Source organism: Erpetoichthys calabaricus, chromosome 8, assembly GCF_900747795.2.
Source record: "Erpetoichthys calabaricus chromosome 8, fErpCal1.3, whole genome shotgun sequence".
Taxonomy (NCBI): Eukaryota; Metazoa; Chordata; class Cladistia; order Polypteriformes; family Polypteridae; genus Erpetoichthys; species Erpetoichthys calabaricus.
Window position 1 is genome coordinate 51,265,236 of NC_041401.2, and position 22,746 is coordinate 51,287,981.

The 22,746-nt window shown below is 35.0% G+C and overlaps 1 protein-coding gene across 2 annotated transcripts in view; it reads right to left on the reverse strand.

The window, feature by feature from the left end:
• The window catches only part of gtdc1 (glycosyltransferase-like domain containing 1), a 252,843-nt gene that overhangs the window by 66,528 nt on the left and 163,569 nt on the right, over nt 1–22,746 (reverse strand). The window lies entirely within an intron of this gene.

A 22,746-nucleotide genomic window follows, 5' to 3' on the forward strand; every position in this document is an offset into this window, starting at 1 on the left:
GTCTCTTGGTATTCTGTCACACAGAATAAGATTGATTCTGCAAAACACATCAGACTGACATGTTTCTTGAAAGATCCATTTTGTTTTGGCCATTTTTGAACCCAGAACTGCACTTTAAGAAATCTAGTATCCTGCAATCCAAGTGAACACAGTAACAGGTTTAAGTAGTGCTAATGCAATTACAAAGGGTTCTCTAATAACCAAATATCAAATGTCTAATTAAGAATAAGCTAATGGAGCTGTTAGGACACTGAAGGAATGACTGTTGAAAATGGGTCTTTGCAGTCATATTTAAATAATAAATTACTATTCGGTAATTTCAAGCAGTAATAGCCCTTAGCAACTCTAGTAATGTCTTGGATATACAGTAGAACCTCGGTTCACGACCGTCTCGGTACACGTACAAATCGGTTTACGACCAAAAAGTTCGCCAAACTTTTGCCTCGGTTCATGACCACACACTCTGTATACGAACAAGCCAGGTTCCTTTCGGTTTGTACATGTTCAGTCTCTCCCTGTGCATTTCCTGAGCAGCAAGCAAGAGAGAGCGAGAGCGCGAGACACACACACACGCACGCACATAGAGGCAGTACACACACAGGCAGCGGGCAAGAGAGAGCCGCGAACACACACACAGGCAGTGAGAGAGATAGAGCCACGCACACAAACAGGCAGCGCCAGAGAGAGACAGAAGGGCACACACACAGGCAGCGCGAGAGGGAGACAGACGCGCACACACACAGGAGCGCGCTAGAGAGACACACACACAGGTGCTCCAGGCTCGCAAAAGAGAGAGAGAGAGCGAGCGAGCAAGAGAGGGAGGGACGCATAAGGTAGAGAAGGCTTGTTTTTGTTTTCAATTCTGTTTAAAGTGATCGGTTCGTAGCCTGCATTGTTGCAATTTACTTTTCTTGGTGGTTTATTAAATTACGGATTTTCAAATGTTCATTTTTTTCTCCTGTGCTTAAAACTCATTTAAAAAAAAAAAGTGTTTTTAGCGAGCAGTTCCTAGCACTATAGCGTGAACTATTGCAGTGTTAGTTTTCTCTGTTGTTCAAGGTTTTCTCAGTGTTATTCAATGTTTTTACATTTAGTTTACTGTTACGCTGTGCATTCTATGGTATAATTAACTATATTTGTGCTTAAAAATTTAAAAAAATATATATTTACATACAGTTCGTACGGTCTGGAACGGATTAATTGTATTTACATACAATCCTTTGGGGGAAATTGCTTCGGTTCACGACCAAATCGGTTTACGACCAGAGTTTTGGAACGAATTATGGTCGTGAACCGAGGTTCCACTGTATTAGTAAAACAATTAACTGATCTCAACTAAAAAGGTATCAATTTCTATCAAAAGATTTGACTGGTAGTGTATAAAACAATAGATTGAAAGGGATAGGATCATAACTAAATTTCATAACATTTTCTATGGACATTTATTGCATTACAGAATTGTGGGGAACCAGAGGCTTCAGTGTCAACCCTCATAATCACTCACATCATCCCAATTTAGAGTTCCCCAATTAAGCTTACTTACATTCATTTGGTTTGCATGAATAGTGTTAAATAAAATTCGTAGAGTGGAATTTCCCAAAACTGATACTGCAAGTCACATTTACTACAAATAAGCAGTTCTGGGCGAGCTTTACTTTACAACACTGAGGTGACCCTAGTACAGTAATTATATTCCAGTTATTTTTAACATCTAATAATTTAGTGAAAGCATTAAGTGAAATAAAGATAGATCAACCCATTTCAAATTGAGGATTGTCACCATACTAAAATTATGGGTTCTGATACCATTTTTGGGTTGTGACAGGAATCGTAATACCATTATTTTTGTGGAACACACCTATCCACTTTCTCAATTTCATTTCATATCAACATATATAAAGACATATTTAGAACACAACGGAGTATGGATCATGTTTCTTCACTATACTTTCGTGAAGTCATATGAAAAAGTTTGTTTTGAAAGCAGAGTACAAAATAGTGTGTGCTCATTTTGTTTAATAATACATCGATGCTGTGACTTATTTGATCATTTCTGTAAATAAATATATATATACAGTCATATGAAAAACTTTGGGAACCCCTCTCAGCCTGCATAATAATTTACTCTACTTTCAACAAAAAAGATAACAGCAGTATGTCTTTCATTTCCTAGGAACATCCGAGTACTGGGGTGATTTCCGAACAAAGATTTTTAGTGAAACAGTATTTAGTTGTATGAAATTAAATCAAATGTGAAAAACTGGCTGTGCAAAAATTTGGGTCCCCTTGTAATTTTGCTGATTTGAATGCATGTAATTGCTCAATACTGATTACTTGCAACACCAAATTGGTTGGATTAGCTTGTTAAGCCTTGAACTTCATAGACAGGTGTGTCCAATCATGCAAAAAGGTATTTAAGGTGGTCAATTGCAAGTTGTGCTTCCCTTTGACTCTCCTCTGAAGAGTGACAGCATGGGATCCTCAAAGCAACTCTCAAAAGATCTGAAAACAAAGATTGTTCAGTATCATGGTTTAGGGGGAGGCTACAAAAAGCTATCTCAGAGGTCTAAACTGTCAGTTTCAACTGTAAGTAATGTAATCAGGAAATGGAAGGCCACAGGCACAGTTGCTGTTAAACCCAGTAGGTCTGGCAGGCCAAAAAATACAGGAGCGGCATATGCGCAGGATTGTGGTACAGACAATCCACAGATCACCTCCAAAGACCTGCAAGAACATCTTGCTGCAGATGGTGTATCAGCCCATCGTTCTACAATTCAGCGCAATTTGCACAAAGAACATCTGTATGACAGGGTGATGAGAAAGAAGCCCGTACTGCACTCATGCCACAAACAGGGTCGCTTGTTGTATGCAAATGCTCATTTAGACAAGCCAGATTCATTTTGGAACAAAGTGATTTGGACTGATGAGACAAAAATTGAGTTTTTTGGTCATAACAAAAAGCGCTTTGCATGGCGGAAGAACAACACTACATTCCAAGAAAAACACCTGCTACCTACTGTTAAATTTCGTGGAGGTTCCATCATGCTGTGGGGCTGTGTGGCTAGTTCAGGGACTGGGGCCCTTGTTAAAGTTAAGGGTCGGATGAATTCAACCCAATATCAACAAATTCTTCAGGATAATGTTCAAGCATCAGTCACAAAGTTGAAGTTACGCAGGGGTTGGATATTCCAACAAGACAGTGACCCAAAACACATTTCGAAATCTACAAAGGCATTCATGCAGAGGGAGAAGTACAATATTCTGGAATGGCCGTCACAGTCCCCTGACTTGAATATCATCGAAAATCTATGGGATGATTTGAAGCTGGCTATCCATGCTCGGCAGCCATCAAATTTAACTGAACTGGAGAGATTTTGTATGGAAGAATGGTCAAAAATACCTCCATCCAGAATCATCAAAGGCTATTGGAGGCTTCGAGAGACTGTTATATTTGCAAAAGGAGGCTCAACTAAGTATTGATGTAATATCTCTGTTGGGGTGCCCAAATGTATGTACCTGTCTAATTTTGTTATGATGCATATTGCATATTCTCTGTTAATCCAATAAACTTAATGTCACTGCTGAAATGCTACTGTTTCCATAAGGCATGTCATATATTAAAAGGAAGTTGCTACTTTGAAAGCTCAGCCAAAGAAACCAAAATCCAAAGAATTAAGAGGGGGTTCCCAAACTTTTTCATATGACTATATATACTTGGTTTTAAGTTCTCCCATGGATAAGTCTGGGCTTGATTTTATTGTATAATTTCTGGTATAATGTTGGTCATATAAGTCGAATGCCTAAAGCTCACGCTATTGGTCCAAGAGATGATGAAATGCAAACGCCCACCTGAGAGAATAACCACGGAGCACACTGCCTTTATTTTTCTATGTTTTGTGCCTACCTGACAAAAAGGTAATACCCAAACTATTCCAAAGAGACGTTTGCATGGTTTTGTGTTTTTTGTATCTCATACCCTCATACACCTTTATCATAAGAGCATCCCTTATCTACAATGGAACATTTGATCAGAAGAATATATGAAGCTGGTTTTAAATTAAAAGTCGTTGAAGTAGCGAAAGAAATTGGTAACTGCGCTGCTGCAACAAGATTTGATGTGTCTGAGAAACGGTGCGAGATTGGAGGAAGCAAGATGTTGTTTAAAAAAAAAAAAAATGTAAGTGTCGTATTTTTGAACGGGCTATTAAGTCGGGAGTCTGATTTTATGATTTTTCGAGTTTCAAGACCCAACTTATACTGTAATCAGAACATTTCAAGTAACCGTGTTACCATAATTTAATTATGGACAATACAATAAAGAAAAACACATTAAAATAACCTAAAAAAAGCTGCAATCAGAATGAGAGAAGGAACTGTTATGGAAAGCACCCATAATGATGATTAGAAACATGAAAAACTGAACATAATACAGTCCCTAAAAAACATAAAAACGTATGCTTTTATCCTGTGATGCTCCATTTTTTACATTGTTGCTGAAATATTAAAAAATAAGATTGATCCACCTAGCCATTTATTGAATTTGATTTTTCCTATATAGATGCAGCAGGTGCAAGGTAGGGAAAAACCTTGAGTTTGATGTTTACACTCATACACTAAGTCACTCGGGCTGGGCAAATTAAATTCACCAATTTACCTTACAAGATGTCTTTGAGAACTAAATGGAGGAAGTGAACATGAACATGGGGATAATAGATAAACTCTGCATGGAAGGCTCCATGCCAGAGTCAAAACCAGAGGTGGCAACTCTAACCACTTTAAGAAAATGAGATAAAATACATATGAAAAATAATTTATGACTGAATATTAGCTTCTCTATAGAATTACTTTATCAGTAATTTGAACAACTAACCGTTTAATAATAAAGTTAATCCAAGTCTGCTACTATCGAGCTTCACTGGCACGACATATGGTAAAGTAGTAGGCACATAAAACTTCACTCACACATAGTATACACTAGTAAACTAGTATGTGCAAATGTATGTGACAAAAATAGCTGTAACCTGAACATTACATTTGGGAAACAAAAATAAGCAAACACTACAGTTTTCTGAAAAAATGTTATTTTGTTCAGGTAGCTTTTTTTTTTTAATCAAAAAGGTATTCTTATATTAGCACACTGTCACATAAGTGTAGCATGTAATTCCTAATGTAACTGGTCTGCTACATTGTTTCAGGTGCTTGACATTAATATTTGTTTGGAAACTAACAATATTTGTACTAGTTCTACTTAAACTACACACTGTAATAACAATATTAACACAATGCAAATTTACCAAGAAAAAACCTCACTTACATAATATATGACTCTCCTGCTAGGCATTTTGGTCACAGGCAAGCAGAGAGAGAGAGCATAACAGAAAGAGATAGAGAGATTTCTGGAAAGATGTTGATGTCAAAGCTGAATGAATAGAAACCACATTTGAAGTCTTGGCACCAGAGCTGATATTTTAGGCCAGATCCATTTATGAGTGAAAGAGTTCTGGATTGCATGTTACTGAGCATCATGGATAGCTTTTATCTTTGTCCCATAAATAGCAAGCATAAAAAGTGAATTCTTTCCAAGAAAACTCTTTCCCCAACCCGTCAAGATCAACACAGGTTTTACCTATTAAACAAGATTAGTAACTCAAGCATCTAAAAACTTGAGAGAGAATGGGTAGACTCTATACAGTAAGTCATTTTGAAACATACACAGTAGACAAAGCATAAAAATACAAAAGAATCATTATACTTTCTTAAAATATTTTGAAAAAAGGTTTTTGATAACTATAGGATGCACTGCAGTTGTACTATGTCAATATAATAACCAATTTCTTTAGAATGGGACAAACTGGAATACAGAAGATTAGTATGGATATATAGTAGGTATGGATTAAAAGACAATAATACATGTGAAAAAAATATATTTTTTCCTAAATAACCTCCTCTGTAGGATTTAGACAAGTATTACTTGTATTTCAATAAAATAGCTCATTTAGTACATTTAATTAGGAGTTTTTATACTACATTTATTAATTATTTTTTTACTCAAATTTCTACAATGTTTGTGAACAAAAGCAACATTCTACAGAAATTCTAAGTGTCAATACAAAAACAAGAAAATATCTAAGTGCATATGTTTTCAACCCATAAGCCAATATTGTTAGAGACAACTTGGCAGAAATTGCAGCCATGATGCAATTTTGATAATTCTCTATACTCATTCAACTGTTTTGTTTGCAAAATTACTAAAGCTCCATCATAAAGGATGAGAACTGTTAGTGAATATCGATTTTTACCTCCCATCACAGGAAAATATTAGAAGAATTAATATAATAGACAAACTTTTCATTATACTTTCACACCTGTTCATGAAATTAGTAACTGCATTAGCATTAATATTTCGATTAAATATTTAAATTTTCAAATATAGGAATTGCAAAACATGGTGATTTGTGCCATAGCCACACAGCTCCAGAAAAATGGGTTTCAATCCTGGCCTAGTCATTGTGTGGTGTTTGCATGTTCCTCCATGGCCACATTTTTCACAGAAGACCTTGGTTTTCACCCCATATCTCATAAATAGAACTTCATCTTGCTTAACTGGTGACTGTAAGCTAGCACCATGTGAGTGAGTACATGTGCAAGAGTGGGCCCTGTGATGAACTGGGTTGTTGTTTGCACCTGGTACTTCCTGGATGGGCTGTGGTCCTCTACCACCCTGAACTGGTTTAAGCAGATTCAAAAATGGATGAATGTATATTTTAAAATATGTGATGCCTTGCACTGGTTGAGAGATATAGAGTTTTGTGTGTTGAACTACAGTTAAAACATCATAATAGATATACTAAAGTTTCAAACTGTAATAAATGTAAAAAGAAACAGTACAAGAAGGTTAAACAAACAGATATTGTAGTGGCTGGCATTATAAGTCAAAATATTATGAATATTAAGCTTAAAAAGAATTACCATTGAGTACTACTTTCAAAAATTATTAGTAGTTCAACAGACAGCTGAATATTTCCCCATAATATCTGACAAATAATCAGTCTGATTAAATCAGTTCTTTGGAATGTTTTAGGATAATGACTAAAATTGGAATTAGGGATATATCACATCATCTAAAATATTCATTTTTGTATAAATTACCAATTGACCTTTTTTGCTTTACATTAGCAATACATTGCAAAATGCCTTAAAAAGCGAAGAAGAAGCTACACAATATAAAATAAATATTTATTCACATATTTTACCATTACTAGGTTGAGAATTAAAAAAAGAATTACATTTATTTAGGGTGCCAGACTCTCAAGAGGTTGTCAGGGACAAGGGCATTAACACAGCATAGACACAATTTCTGTAGAAAATATACATCAGAGAGAAGGAACGCCTAACTAGCAGCAGAATAAGTTCGGCATTGTGGGCATTGCAGGGGAAATTAAGCAACTGAAAGCCCTTCATGTATAGTGAGTGTCCTGAACAAGCATACCTGTATGTGGAAGAAGGCTCAGGTAGAAACATTCAGCTTTCCCACTTGTTACCAGAGCTGTTTGACCTTTTTCAGGAGAGACAGAGAGGTGGAGAGAGAGAGACAGAGAGAGAGTGGGCGAGATTGTGGAAAGAAAAAGAAAGAGAGGCCAGGGAGAAAATGCCAGAGGTAGTAATATCTACAGGCAATTAGAGAATACATATAAGCATGTGATGTCCAGTAGATACTAAAGGCAGCTGAGATCTGGCATTTTAAGGGAAAATAAACCCTCAAGGGTGCATAAACACCTGAAGTGAATATAAAGACTTCTAGTCTAGTGTCCATTGAGGACATAGAAAGCTACCTTCAGTCCTGGAAGTAATTTCTGGGGTTGCCTGAAAGCGACCCCAAGATGAGTCATACAAATTATCTACTCCCAGGAACAATTTGAATGCAGAGTTAACAGAGGGTGGGTGAAAACTCAACTATTAGGTGGATGAGGGTAAAAGAAAAGATGTGCTTTTGACTGGTAATTAGGTGGGCATGTGAACAAGCTACTACCTGCACAACTAATTAGGGGTTTAAACCTTTTAAGGTAAGCCCAGCGGGACAACAGGTTTTATTGTTTTAGTACTTTCTCTTTTCCCTATAGTTTCTCTCTTTGGTCTCCTTAGTATTATTTCAAGGTGTGGAGGGCTATCAAAACTGCCACATGAATAGTAAAATATGTAGTATATGTTTTAACATTTAAGGCAAGTCAAGTTTGATAATTTTTTCAGCTAAACAGTAAAATCAATTGCATGCTGCACCGTGCATGGAAACTATACTCAAACACTTCAATAGTTAAGTATATTATAAGAAAAATGTTTCCAAATGTTTCTGAAAAACTTTCCAAGCCGCACCAAAGAAATGATATAGTAATATTATGTTTCCCCAAAGACTCCACAATGCTAGCTTAGCTCCACTATAATTACATCAGGGACTTTAGTCTCTGTATAATGCATTTGCTTTGTGCATTTATTTATATTCTGTGAGCAAAATGCTATATGTAAAAGCATACTATACTTTTTATATGTCTTTGACAAAGAGTGTTGGGCCAACACCGAGGTATCCTTTGGCAAAAGTGCTTCCAGATTTCAGTAAAGTGGTTTATGTTACGTAGAACCTCTCTTAAAGCTGTATGGGAAATAGAGAGACATCAGGTTAGCTATATTAAACATATATAAGAGCTCTGAAAATAGGTTCTCAAAGGATGACGGATTCCAAAAAACATGTCTGGTGACTAGCATAAGGTCAGCCTTTATCTTCATGTACATATTACGGCATGAGTCAATTCCCTCACAAATGACAATTTAAAAAGGCCTCCTGTATAAAGCTAGTTGTGCCACTACATGATACTGTATATTACCTATGTATGTTGCAGGTAACAGGATTCAGTATACACAGAATATGTGATAGACTAGCTCCTCATCCACGGCATGTCCCTTGTTTGTGAAGATTGTTAATGGTATAGTTGTCAAGTTCTCCATAAATCAATACTTGAATAAGCAAACATAAAAATGGGACATTTGATGGACAGTTTACAACAATGAAATATTTTTCTAACCTTTAAAAATATAATAGTATCATGGTATATCATTATGCCTTTAAGAAATAAGTAAGTTTTCTCCTATTAATAAAGTAAAAACAGTCAAAACACATAACATTTGATTTCTTCACTAGCAAATGTATGAAAGTGTGTAAGAGGAAATTAGCTGTAGATGTAATAAAAATGTTGAACTAACAAAGTAAATTACACAGAAGAGCCTTTTATTTTCACAAATAGAATTTCAGTACTCCTTCATTTACTTTAATCCTTCTTCTAGACATTGTAATTTTATGTTTGCTACATGCGTAAAGGATAACCACAAATCTTGTAGTGAACGAAAAACACGTCATATTGTTGTAGGTTGTCTGCCTTTTTTTTTACACTGCGCAGGAATTGTTTTGATGATGACTAGATGAGTGAGCTATTCTATCATCCTGAATGTAGGAAGCTCTGGAAAAGCTGATAAAGGTTTATTTGTTTTACTTTTTTACAAAGTGAATGTGGTGAAAAACATATTGCCTGCATTTAAAGTTGAAAGAAAAAGGTAGTAAGCTGGTTGTTTTGCATAGCCTCTTTTTCCTGATTACTAGCATACATTGTATTCAATAAATATATAAAACACTGAATCTCAGTCAAAACCAATGTACTTTTTATCTTACTGCTTTAAATTGTTGCTTTGTGTGTTTTGTAAAGCAGCCCTATATAAAATATACTCTGACTAATCGTCCATTATAACAAACAACAAAGTCACAATAGGAGAACGTGTGCTCACCACCTAAAAAAAAAGTTTAAAAATACAAAGTCAAACTGACTGGTGAGGGTATAATTTAGGGAGTGTGTGCCATTAAGGTTTTTCCCTAGGTTGCACACATTGCTAACTGTGAATGATTCCACTGGATTCTCTCTTTTCTTTGGATACAAATATGTACAGTAGAAATCTATAATAATAAGATTTAATAAAGAGAAGAGACAATGGCATACAGGGAGTCAACAGGTGTGTAACAATTAGTGATTTTGAGCTAATCATTATAATCACTTGCTTAAAGGACAAAATAAGAAATTAAATTATCTCTACAAAAATGAGCCAGTGCAATGCTAGTCTTGCTTGATGTTTTGCAAAAGAATTGCACTTAAGTAGCTCTAAATCTTACAGCTATGCCACACAATCAGTAAGTGTAAGGTGAATATATCCCACAGTTGTAAAAGTTGAACCACCCTCAAGAGGTATACAGGAACTAATAAGTCACCTTTAAACTCTAGGTTGCTCAGTTACTGTGATCATTCACATACACACGTACTGTGAGTTGACTGCAAGACACACATTATGGGTGCATGTGGATAAGCTCCATGTCCAGAGCTGGCGTAGGCACAGTTGTTAAGGGTCAACATGAAAAGAAATTACCCTAGGCTGCCAGTTCTGCTAAACAACTTAAAAGAGTCGAGTGCTGGCATACAAGGTGGCATTCTCTTATGTTCTGACTATTCTGCAGATGAGTTTAAGTAGGACTAAGATCAGGAGGCATACACATTGTAAATTGTAGCTTAAAAGTTAGTGAAGGATAGAGGAACACAGGCTTATGATTTATTAGAGCATCTTTTGGGACAAATGAGATCTGAAACAATGGTGTGTGTTAAATTTAAACCGGGGAAGCACTCAAGTGTTGGGAAGCCTTATGTAAGCACAAGTCAAGAACTATTTAAACTAGAGAACAAGGGAGACAGGGGATTTAGAAAAAAAAAACATGTTTAATGGTTCATGTAAGGTATTAAATGATAATAATGAAAAGAATATTTACAAAAAAAAAAAAAAACTGACAATGTAATAAAATACAACTTTGAAATTTAAAACCAGCAGGGAATAGGAATCAATAATAGATAAAAATAGTTTTGTGAAAACAAAAGAAAACTGGTCTTACATGCAACTTCAGATAAATGCAGTGTTATAGCTATAACAAACTTTTGCATGTGTTTTTCAGTAGGCAATCTGCATTGTACCCTCATGATTGTTTAACTAAGGAAAGTACATTGGTTTTGCATGATTGAGTATGAATGTGTACCCGAGTGTACCATGAATGGAACAACCATCCAATGAACCTTGTAATAGATATTGCAGAGTCTAGTACTGGCTTATCCTGACACTAAACTAGATAAGCAGATTAGAAAATGTATGTCTGGGTGATATAGTATTAAACGGGGTATTATGGCATACTTGTTAGCAATGATGTCTTGAAGCTCAGGAAATCTGCTTTTGATTTTTTGATTATTTGATACTGCATTTGTCTTGTGGTTTTTGTATATTCTCTTTCTGACTTTTCTAGTAGTAGGAAATTTACTATGTTGGCCATTATGGATGCAATGAGAAGTCAAAAATGACACCTTTTTTTAGCCAACTAAAATGGTTACAATATGCAAGCTTTTGAGGCAGCTCTAATTGATTACATCTTGCCATGAAGAAGTGGCCTGAGCTGCCTCAAAAGCTTGCATATTGTAATCTTTTTAGTTAGCCAATAAAAGGTGTCATTTTGCTTGACTTTTAATTGATTTCTCTAGGTTATTCCTACATCACAAAGACATGCATGCCAAACACCAAACAACTTACAAAGGCTTGGCAGGGAGCAAATTATACTTTGGAGAAAACTATACTTTCACAGAAGTGGGCACTAACAATAACCAGTGGGTTTAACTATGGAAATTGAAATTAAATTCAGCTTTAAACTGCATTAATATATTTCACCTTGATTTGAAAATGAAACAGAAAACAACTTTCAGAAGATTTCACTTTTTTTCTTTTTAGGTAAATACAGAAAATGTAACAAAGCAAGAGAGTGGAGAAGTTTTTTTAAAGAATGTATAGGCTATAGTTTTGAAGAAAGAATCTCCTGGGGGCATTGGAAAAAAGCAAAGCTATAAGCTCCTTGGAAGCAAATTACATTTTAAAAATAAATGACTCCCAATCTCCTTCTTATTATTATTAGTAGTAATAATGTTAATAAATAAAATAATATTTTAAAGTCCTAGTCAGGTCACTGGTATTTCTATTTAGATTATAACTTGCATACAGAAAGAGCTCAGTAATGAAAAAGAAAGTAACAACTGGGTATCACGAAGACTAATAGAACCCCCAAATGCTGTATTAGTTTTTTATTTAAATGTTTGCATTCAAACATAATTTTACTTTAATATGTTATCACCTAATGTTTCATGGATAACCAGGGTGCTTCTAAGTCCATTGTATGTTTAATATTTTCGGAACTTCAAGTATTCTTCAAGGTATAAGATTGGAAAAAAGATACAAAATACAAGAAGCATTTCAAATTTGGCAGACTATATTGGCCAGATGTTAAAAACAAATTGAAATATTTGGAGTGATTAGATATCATCTTAACAAAATGATCTGTAATGGATCGAATGGTCTTGGATCTCAACTTATAAATATCTACGTTTTTCAGCTTATTCCATCATTATTTTTCAATGTCCATTTTTCCCTTCACAGCAGTATATAAAGTTATAAGAGCATAAAATCTTGTTTTCACGATATAATAAAGAAATATCCTTATTCTATCCAGAGTAATCTTGAATTAGTTTTTTTGTCGTATTACAAACTACAACCTAAACAACTATGTATAAGCAATTTTTAATTACAAACACAGATCATACTTTGATTTAGAAATCTCCACCTTCTTTTGGCTGTATATAATCTAGAAAAGATTAGTAGATTAGTTATTATAAAAGAGACAGACCCTGAAAGTCACCCAGGCCTCAAAAAAAAAAAAAAATGCACTAAAGCCTTAGCTTCTAGTTATGTCTTACTGTATTTTAAACAGTTCTAATCATACACCTTTGTGGACACTTAATTAAAATTACAAAACCAATTTTAATCTGTAGTCCAATTAATATGTAAATGTATGCAAATGCAGTAAAACAAGGTGGTGATTAAGTTAAGGACACTCTATTTCATGTCTCCTTTAAGTGTGAAAACAAACCATCTTTCTTCCCTGCTCTTACTGATGGATTGTGATGTTTACAGGATTCATGCTGAGTTAAAAATGTTTAACCTTTCTCACATAATTTCTAAAATGAAATAATAAAAAGAATTTAAAATTAACACTTGCTTAGCATTTGGGTGCATGATAAAAACATTACAAAGTCATTTCCCAGTCACCCTTCAGTTTTCAATAAGGTCAATGCATAGTGAAATTTCTATCAGCAATTTAAAGGACTATTTAAAATTCAGGACTTGGTATTCTAATGCTTGAGGTGAAAGTCAACAATGCTGAGAAAAGAGCTTCTTGTCAAATGATGAGGTTGTATACTGATATCATTTCATACTAAGTAACTTAACTGTAAACATACATGGCGGATGTAGGTAAAAGTTGATTAGTGTATGACTGAATAAGTTAAATTTGGAAATAGTAAACAATAAACAGAAAAAATAAACAGATAAATATTACATAATAAACAACCTTCTCAAACCCACTTAATCTATTTCTTGGTCATGAAGAGCCACAGACAATCCAAAACTACAAAGCAGGAACCTACAGAACTTGAACCTGGGGTAAGGGACCCACATCTCACATTCACACAGGGACAATTTAGCATGCACATCTATATGATTTGTGCAAATCAGGCATGAGATTAAAAGTTAGGATGTTGGATCTGCTGTCCAAATTAATCCATAACACTTGTAAATAAATTATTTCAGCCAAATAGTTTGACAAAGCAACACATATTACTGCCTCTCTTTTAGTTAAATACAGTTTATGTCACTGCACAGAAGTTGATTATTCTGTATTAACAATGCAACACTAAAGTTATGCAAAGTTTGGAGGGTAGAAGAGCAATACAGTATATGTCACCTTTTTCATTTATGACATCATCCAAACAGAATGTGTCACTATATACAGCATTCAACACTTGCAATACCACTGAACAGTGCCATCACGTGGCTTTATGTTCATGTCTTGCCGAGTCTTGGCTATGCACAAACTGATGTTAAACTTGTAGAAACATGTCTGCACTGGTTCATTTAAATGGAAAGGTACATTTCTCCTGTACTACTATACTGTATCTTTAGGTTGATCTGTCTGTATAATGTATGTGTACACCTAGTACATACCAAAAAATCAAAGTGTATCTTTCTAAAAAAGATGTTTCTTGTGGTAATGGTAAAAATTCATACTTTTCCACTAGTCATCTATTTAATGAAAATTAGCTTATTCTGAGCTTCATAACTTTGTAATACATCCAATGAACTTTATGCTTAATCAGAAACATATTGTGGGCAACAACGAGCTCAGCAAGAATATCTTTTTGTTTAACATTTCAATGCAAAAAAATTTGCCTTCCATTTGCATTAAAAGATTAATGCAGCTTAAATATACATATTGTCACGCACACGTGATTAGGAGACAGTCTACAAAACACACGGCGAGTAGACGGTCGTAAGACGGAGGGTTAAAAAAGGATACTGACCTATCTCTTTCTTTCTCCACAGAAGCAAGGAAAAAAAATAAACCAACGTGTCGTGGAGCCAAAATGGCCGATGTGTATTTCTGGCCCTCGTTGATGACGTCACAAAGAAGTTCAAAACAAGACGTCACTTCCCGCCTCTTTAATTTCCTGTAGCAATTTGTGTTTCTGTATAAATACCCCCTTTGTTACCTTATGTTTTTGTCAAATGCTTCGTCGAACCTGTTTTGTTTCAGCATTATTTTGACCTGTCAGTTGGACATTATACGGGGTGGTTCCCCAAAACCTTTATTTGACAGGCTGTCATATTTTATTTCCCACAATATAAATAATATATATATATATATATATATATATATATATATATATATATATACTGTATATTATATATATATTTACATTTCTTTGCTGGTGTCTATGTTTCACATACAATATACTTTATGGTTTGCAAAAGTGAATATTAGCTTTAAATGCATACTTATAAATTTACAAATTCATTATAATGGGCTGTTCAGAGGGTAAAGTTTTAACAAGCTGTACATATTTTAAAAAGGCTGCACTTTGTAAAGATGTACTGTAGATGTATTAACAAAAAAGGGTTTAACGATAAACAAAAATGCATCCGTCCACCACATGAATTCTGAAACATGCGTTATTCAGCACAGGACCAAGGGAGGCTGAAGCCTGTTATGGTTGCATTAGACAAAACTATAGGACCAGTATTAAGCAAAAATTCAGTGCAGCAGATGGTGGACTGGGGTGTATCCACAATCTCAGGTCATTTTTAACATTTTGTTACTTTTGCAGTCTGTGGAAATAGAGGGACTTATAATGTATTGGTATGGAGAATGTGGTTACATTGAATCGTTTATTTCTTAGTTTAGTCCCATTTAGAAAGTTCAAGTGACAGCTTTGCTTGTATGTTTCACCAAGAAAACACATACTGGCTATCAATATTTATATTTAAACAGACTTATTCTAAAATCCATCTTGCATGGTTGGATAACAAATTAATTTCCAACAAATCTTTTAATCTGAAACTAGCTAATAAACTATGCAAAAGTGTTTTAATTGATATTAATACATATGAAGAAATGGACAGTTCAACAAAAGGTTCTTACAAACTGGGAAAGCTCAAGCACTCTCGTAAAAAATACATTAGTTGTGATGTTAACATTCAAAATATAATTAAATCAATTCTAAATGAAGCTATTTCAGATCAATAATCATAATTGACAAACAGATCACAACAAAAAAACAAAATGCATTAATACTTAAAAATATTATTATGAGGACAAACTCACAAATGATTCAGGTCTTGTATGACCACAGCTTATTTCTGAAGCAGGTTTTGGATACAGCAGCTCCCCAATTAACTTCTGGGTCAATTAGACAATTACCTTATTTTAGGTTACCCTGGGCATTCTCATCTTCTATTCTTTAATTTTCATTTAAAGAGTTAAAAATACAGTACTGCTTCTGGGCTCGTCTATAAATGTCTTATGGTCCAGGAGAAATCAGTTTGACATTTACAGACTACCAAGAAAGTGCTTGGTCTCCTGCAAAGGCACTAGTGATCATAGCTTTGGTCACAGTCTCTTATCCTATTGACTCCAGAGCGCTTAAAACTGGCACTACCAGTTACTTTACCCTAACACACACTACAGTAGAATGTATGATGATTAAGAGGGCTCATTCAACATTTCATGGGTATTGTTGTAAGTAATCAAAGAGAAAAAAAAAGTTTAGAAGTCATTCAACATTTCATATAGCTACATAAAGTCTTCAAATTATTAGTCTTCCACTATTTGTACAATAACAGATTAGAAAAAAATATTTCTCTTATTTCCAATATTCAGATAACTGTAGCAAGAATTCTTAAAAGTATAAAGGCATGTACAATAATAAAAATAATATAGACACCTTTAGGCTTAGTTGCCACTAACAAAGATACATTTGAAAGCACATTTTTTATTCATTTCCTTCCATCCTTATTCATTTTCTCCTTTGGCTTGAACCTTTTCACCATATAACATCCAAATAGCAAGGTCAAAATATGGTTTATAAACCCTGCTTTAAAAACTATTCTCTCACTTTAGCCTTTGAAAGTAATCTCTGCCTCACTCACAGAACATATATATATATATATATATATATATATATATATATATATATATATATATATATATATATATATATATATATATATATATATATATTCTTTGCATTTTTGTTTATCATTGGCTGAGCTTTCAAAGTAGCAACTTCCTTTTAATATACAATGCATCCGGAAAGTATTTACAGCGCATCACTTTTTCCACATTTTGTTATGTTACAGCCTTATTCCAAAATGGATTAAATTCATTATTTTCTTTAGAATTCTACACACAACACCCCATAATGACGTGAACAAAGTTTGAGATTTTTGCAAATTTATTAAAAATAAAAAAACTGAGAAAGCACATGTATATAAGTATTCACAGCCTTCGCCATGAAGCTCAAAATTGAGCTCAGGTGCATCCTGTTTCCCCTGATCATCCTTGAGATGTTTCTGCAGCTTAATTGGAGTCCACCTGTGGTAAATTCAGTTGATTGTACATGATTTGGAAAGGCACACACCTTTCTATATAAGGTCCCACAGCTGACAGTTCATGTCAGAGCACAAACCAAGCATGAAGTCAAAGGAATTGTCTGTAGACCTCTGAGACAGGATTGTCTCGAGGCACAAATCTGGGGAAGGTTACAGAAAAATTTCTGCTGCTTTGAAGGTCCCAATGAGCACAGTGGCCTCCATCATCCGTAAGTGTAAGAAGTTCGAAACCACCAGGACTCTTCCTAGAGCTGGCTGGCCATCTAAACTGAGCGATTGGGGGAGAAGGGCCTTAGTCAGGGAGGTGACCAAAAACCCGATGGTCACTCTGTCATAGCTCCAGAGGTCCTCTGTGGAGAGAGGAGAACCTTCCAGAAGGACAACCATCTCTGCAGCAATCCACCAATCAGGCCTGTATGGTAGAATGGCCAGACGGAAGCCACTCATTAGTAAAAGGCGCATGGCAGCCCACCTGGAGTTTGCCAAAAGGCACCTGAAGGACTCTCAGACCATGAGAAAGAAAATTCTCTGGTCTGATGAGACAAAGATTGAACTCTTTGGTGTAAATGCCAGGCGTCACGTTTGGAGGAAACCAGGCACCACTCATCACCAGGCCAATACCATCCCTACAGTGAAGCATGGTGGTGGCAGCATCATGCTGTGGGGATGTTTTTCAGTGGCAGGGACTGGGAGACTAGTCAGGATAAAAGGAAAGATGACTGCAGCAATTTATAGAGACATCCTGGATGAAAACCTGCCCCAGAGCGCTTTTGACCTCAGACTGGAGTGACGGTTCATCTTTCAGCAGGACAACGACCCTAAGCACACAGCCAAGATATCAAAGGAGTGGCTTCAGGACAACTTTGTGAATGCCCTTGAGTGGCCCAGCCAGAGCCCAGACTTGAATCTGGAGAGATCTTAAAATGGCTGTGCACCGACGCTTCCCATCCAACCTGATGAAGCTTGAGAGGTGCTGCAAAGAGGAATGGGCGAAACTGGCCAAGGATAGGTGTGCCAAGCTTGTGGCATCATATTCAAAAAGATTTGAGGCTGTAATTGCTGCCAAAGGTGCATCGACAAAGTATTGAGCAAAGGCTGTGAATACTTATGTACATGTGATTTCTCAGTTTTTTTATTTTTAATAAATTTGCAAAAACCTCAAGTAAACTTTTTTCAAGTTGTCATTATGGGGTGTTGTGTGTAGAATTCTGAGGAAAAAATGAATTTAATCCATTTTGGAATAAGGCTGTAACATAACAAAATGTGGAAAAAGTGATGTACTGTGAATACTTTCCAGATGCACTGTATGACATGCCTTATGGAAACAGTAGTAATTCAGCAGTGACATTAGGTTTATTGGATTAACAGAAAATATGCAATATGCAGCATAAACAAAATTAGACAAGTGCATAAATTTGGGCACCCCAACAGACATATTACATCAATACTTAGTTGAGTCTCCTTTTGCAAATATAACAGCCTCTAGACTCCTCCTATAGCCTCTGATGAGTGTCTGGATACTGGATGGAGGTATTATTGACCATTCTTCCATACAAAATCTCTCAAGTTCAGTTAAATTTGATGGCTGCCAAGCATGGACAGCCTGCATCAAATCATCCCATAGATTTTCGATGATATTCAAATAGGGTGACTGTGACGGCCATTCCAGAACATTGTACTTGTCCCTCTGCATGAATGCCTTTATAGATTTTGAACTGTGTTTTGGGTCACTGTCTTGTTGGAATATTGTTGGGCTTCTTTCTCATCACCCTGCCACACAGATGTTCTTTTTGTAAATTGCGCTGAATTGTACAACAATGTACAGATACACCATCTGCAGCAAGATGTTCTTGCAGGTCTTTGGAGGTGATCTGTTGGTTGTGTGTAACTATTCTCACAATCCTGCGCATATGCCGCTCCTGTACTTTTCCTGACCTGCCAGACCTGGGTTTAACAGCAACTGTGCCTGTGGCCTTCCATTTCCTGATTACATTCCTTACAGTTGAAACTGACAGTTTAACCTCTGAGATAGCTTTTTGTAGCCTTCCCCTAAACCATGATACTGATCAATCTTTGTTTTCACCTGTCAATGAAGTACAAGGCTTAACGAGCTAATCCAACCAATTTGGTGTTGCAACTAATCAGTATTGAGCAGTTACATGCATTTAAATCAGCAAAATTACAAGGGGACACAAATTTTTGCACAGCCAGTTTTTCACATTTGATTTAATTTCATACAACTAAATACTGCTTCACTAAAAAATCTTTGTTCGGAAAACACCCCAGTACTCAGATGTTCCTAGGAAATGAAAGACATGCCACGGTTATCTTTTTTGTTGAAAGTAGAGTAAATTAATATGCATGCTGAGAGGGGTTCCCAAACATTTTCATATGTATATATTTATTTATACAAATGATCAAATAAGTCACAGCATCGATGTATTATTAAATAAAATGAGCACACACTATTTTGTACTCTGCTTTCAAAACAAAAAATTAAAAATTATATACAATATTAAATTAAAAATGCCATTAAAATGTATTGATGTTGGATATTAAATTAATTTAGTTGAGGTGTTAGATGCATTTTTAAGTGGCAAGTGCCTGAATGACATGAAAAAAACATAGATGCTCCCATTTATACACCACAGAAAGAAGTTGTTATCCAAAAAAAGAACTGGGATTTTTTTTTTTTTTAATTAAGAAAACTGTAACATGTTCTTGCATACAAAAAATTAGCATCCAGTTCATAATTCAACACAGCAGTAAAATAGTTACATACTACACCCATAGGCATATTAGTCTGTTTTCACTGGCCCTAAAGTCAAGTTGGGTCGTTTAGTGAAGTTTTCATATGCTACACCTCATATAACAAAGAACACATTATTTAAGGCACACCAACGGTTTTGGAAGTAACTCTTCACACCCTAATTTGTTTTTGAAATTTTAAATGCAATAATACACCTAGGGTACTATAATTCTCAGTAAAAGTGAAAAAAATATATAAGCTTACAACAAAATTTCATGCATTTAGAATTACTTGTAATATAATATAGTCTGTCAGTAGCAATACAGTTACCAGAAGACAGAAGTAAGTATTAGTTAAAATTAAATGTGCCTATTTCTAATGATTCTTATAAACACTCTAAAGGAATAAACATATTAATATTTATTCATTCATGAATAATGCTATATGCAATAAATCCATGTTTAAAACAACACAAAACAATGTTTAAATGACTAATTATTTGCAGGGTACTGTAATTTAAAGTTGCAGTGCAAAGATTTAAATGAGATTAAGCAAAAACTAAACAGACTATATTATCTTTTATCCCTTGTCAAGTCAAACAACAACTCTTTATTATAAAATCAACTTTCTATCACAAACACCAAACCAAGGCTCTTTACATGTACAAATCCAAAAAACAAATGCTTACCTGTATTAAACTTGGAAGAGCCAAGAGAGGACCTGATTCACTGTGATACATTGGGTCAAGGACTGCAGCAACAAATGTGCAGCCTTTACCACTATGCCACACTACCCTGATGCATCTGGTAAAGATGTTTATACTTAAGGTGATCTTAAACAAAACAGTAACTATGCTAACTGATAAGTCATTAGAAAATCTTGTGCCATTAAATGTAACAGCTATAAGTAATAAAATGAAAACATTTAATATTAAGAAAATCTGTAATTAGTATTTAAGTTAATGCAAAAAAACAAAAAAAAAACAAAACAAAACAATTGCCATATATGTTACAACCACTTGCATTATTCACAATTTTCTTTTCTGTCATTTCAGTATATCTGCAGCTTTAGTCTCAAAGTCTGTAAGTTAGCGAAACCTTTGGTAGTGCACTGACTAACCTCTTCAAATATCTTAAAAACACATACTATTTTTGTCTGTCTCCAATGATAAAATAATTCATTCAACAGATTTAAAGTGAAGTTCAATTCTATGAAAAGTAATGGTTTCCTAAATGTAAAAATCACAGAACTCCAATAAATTGGTATATAATACCTATCTTTTTTCATGATATATACTTTTACATTAATTAGACGGAGGACTCCTACAGCAAAGGTAGCATTGAAGCAAATGTAGTAGGTCCACGGAGAATTTCATTCAATAGGCAATTTTAAAATTGAATAAGGAGGTTTGACTAAGCAATAAAATCCAGTCCCTGTGCCAGTGAGTGGTACTTGGGAGGAATGCCACCAATTATCTTATTTATAAATCAACGGCAATTTCACTGATTACTTTATCTTAAATTTGATTAAACACAAATTTCAAAGTTAAAAATCATTTGATCTAATTTCCTTTATTGGTAATAATCGCAAGCTTCCCTAGCCTCCACTAATCAAAAATTCAATTGATTTCCAGCAGGCAGCAACTTGCTTTGAAGAGACTTAAAGAAACAGAAATGTAAGGATCAACATTAAGCAGCTTTCAGTGAGCAAACACAATCTTCTTTATAAATGTGTCTCTTAAAAACTAATACACTTGTTACATATTTCTGAGTCTGATTTCATTTAGATAGATAGGTAGAACTTTATTTGTCCCCAGGGGGATTTTTTTTTTAACACAAGTTCCTCAAATAAATAAATACATAAGCAGGTAGATAAATAAATAAATACACACATAAATATACACACACTTTGGTCTTAACACATACCAGAATGAGTATAAAGCAAGGAAATTGAAAAGAAAGAAAAGTTCTGATTTGGCTGTCACAATCAAAGTGAACCATTATGCAGATGTATTGCTATTGGTATAAAGGAGCCTCAGTAGGGTTCCTTGACACATTTCTGCCAAATAATTTGTTAGTCGAAAGTACTCTGTGATAGTGTGTCAGACAGAGGATATGCAACTTTGTTCATAATGGCACTCAGTTTTGTTTTAATTCTCTCCTTCGCTAATACCTCCAGGGGGTCCAGAGTGCATCCTATATAATGGGGGAAATAATTATTTGATCCCCTGCTGAATTTGTAAGTTCGCTCACTTACAAAGAAATGAACAGTCTCTAATTTTATGGCAGATTCATTTTAATGGAGAGAGAATATCAATCATAAATCCAGAAAAAAAATTACATAAAAGTTATAAATTGATTTGCATGCCATTGAGTGAAGTAAGTATTTGATCCCCTACAATCCCTGCAAGATTTCAATCCATTACAGTGTAGTGCGTTACCAATGGTGTTCTTGGTGACTGTGGTCTCAACTGCCTTCAGATCATTAACAAGCTCCTTCAAAGTAGTTTTGGGCTGATCCCTCACCTTTCTCATGATCATTTTCACCCTGTAATTGAGGGATGTCAGAGACCTCTGGAAATGCGCTAATTCGCAGGGTTTAGCTAACAGAAAGCCGAATGCAGTAGTCACGGTCAGATGACTGGAGATATGAGACTGTTGAATTCCAGTATTTTATATTTACTGTATTTAATGTAAAAAAACAACTGAAACAATAAACAAACAAACATGCTGTAGATAAACCAATATGGCGGAAAGAAAAGTCTGTCGTGAACAGGCAACCACTTCGGTTGAGGGCGTGACCTCATTAAACTTTCTTACACACCCCATGAGGCTAAAGATCTTGCATGGTGCTCCAGAACGAGGGCAATTGATTGTCATTTT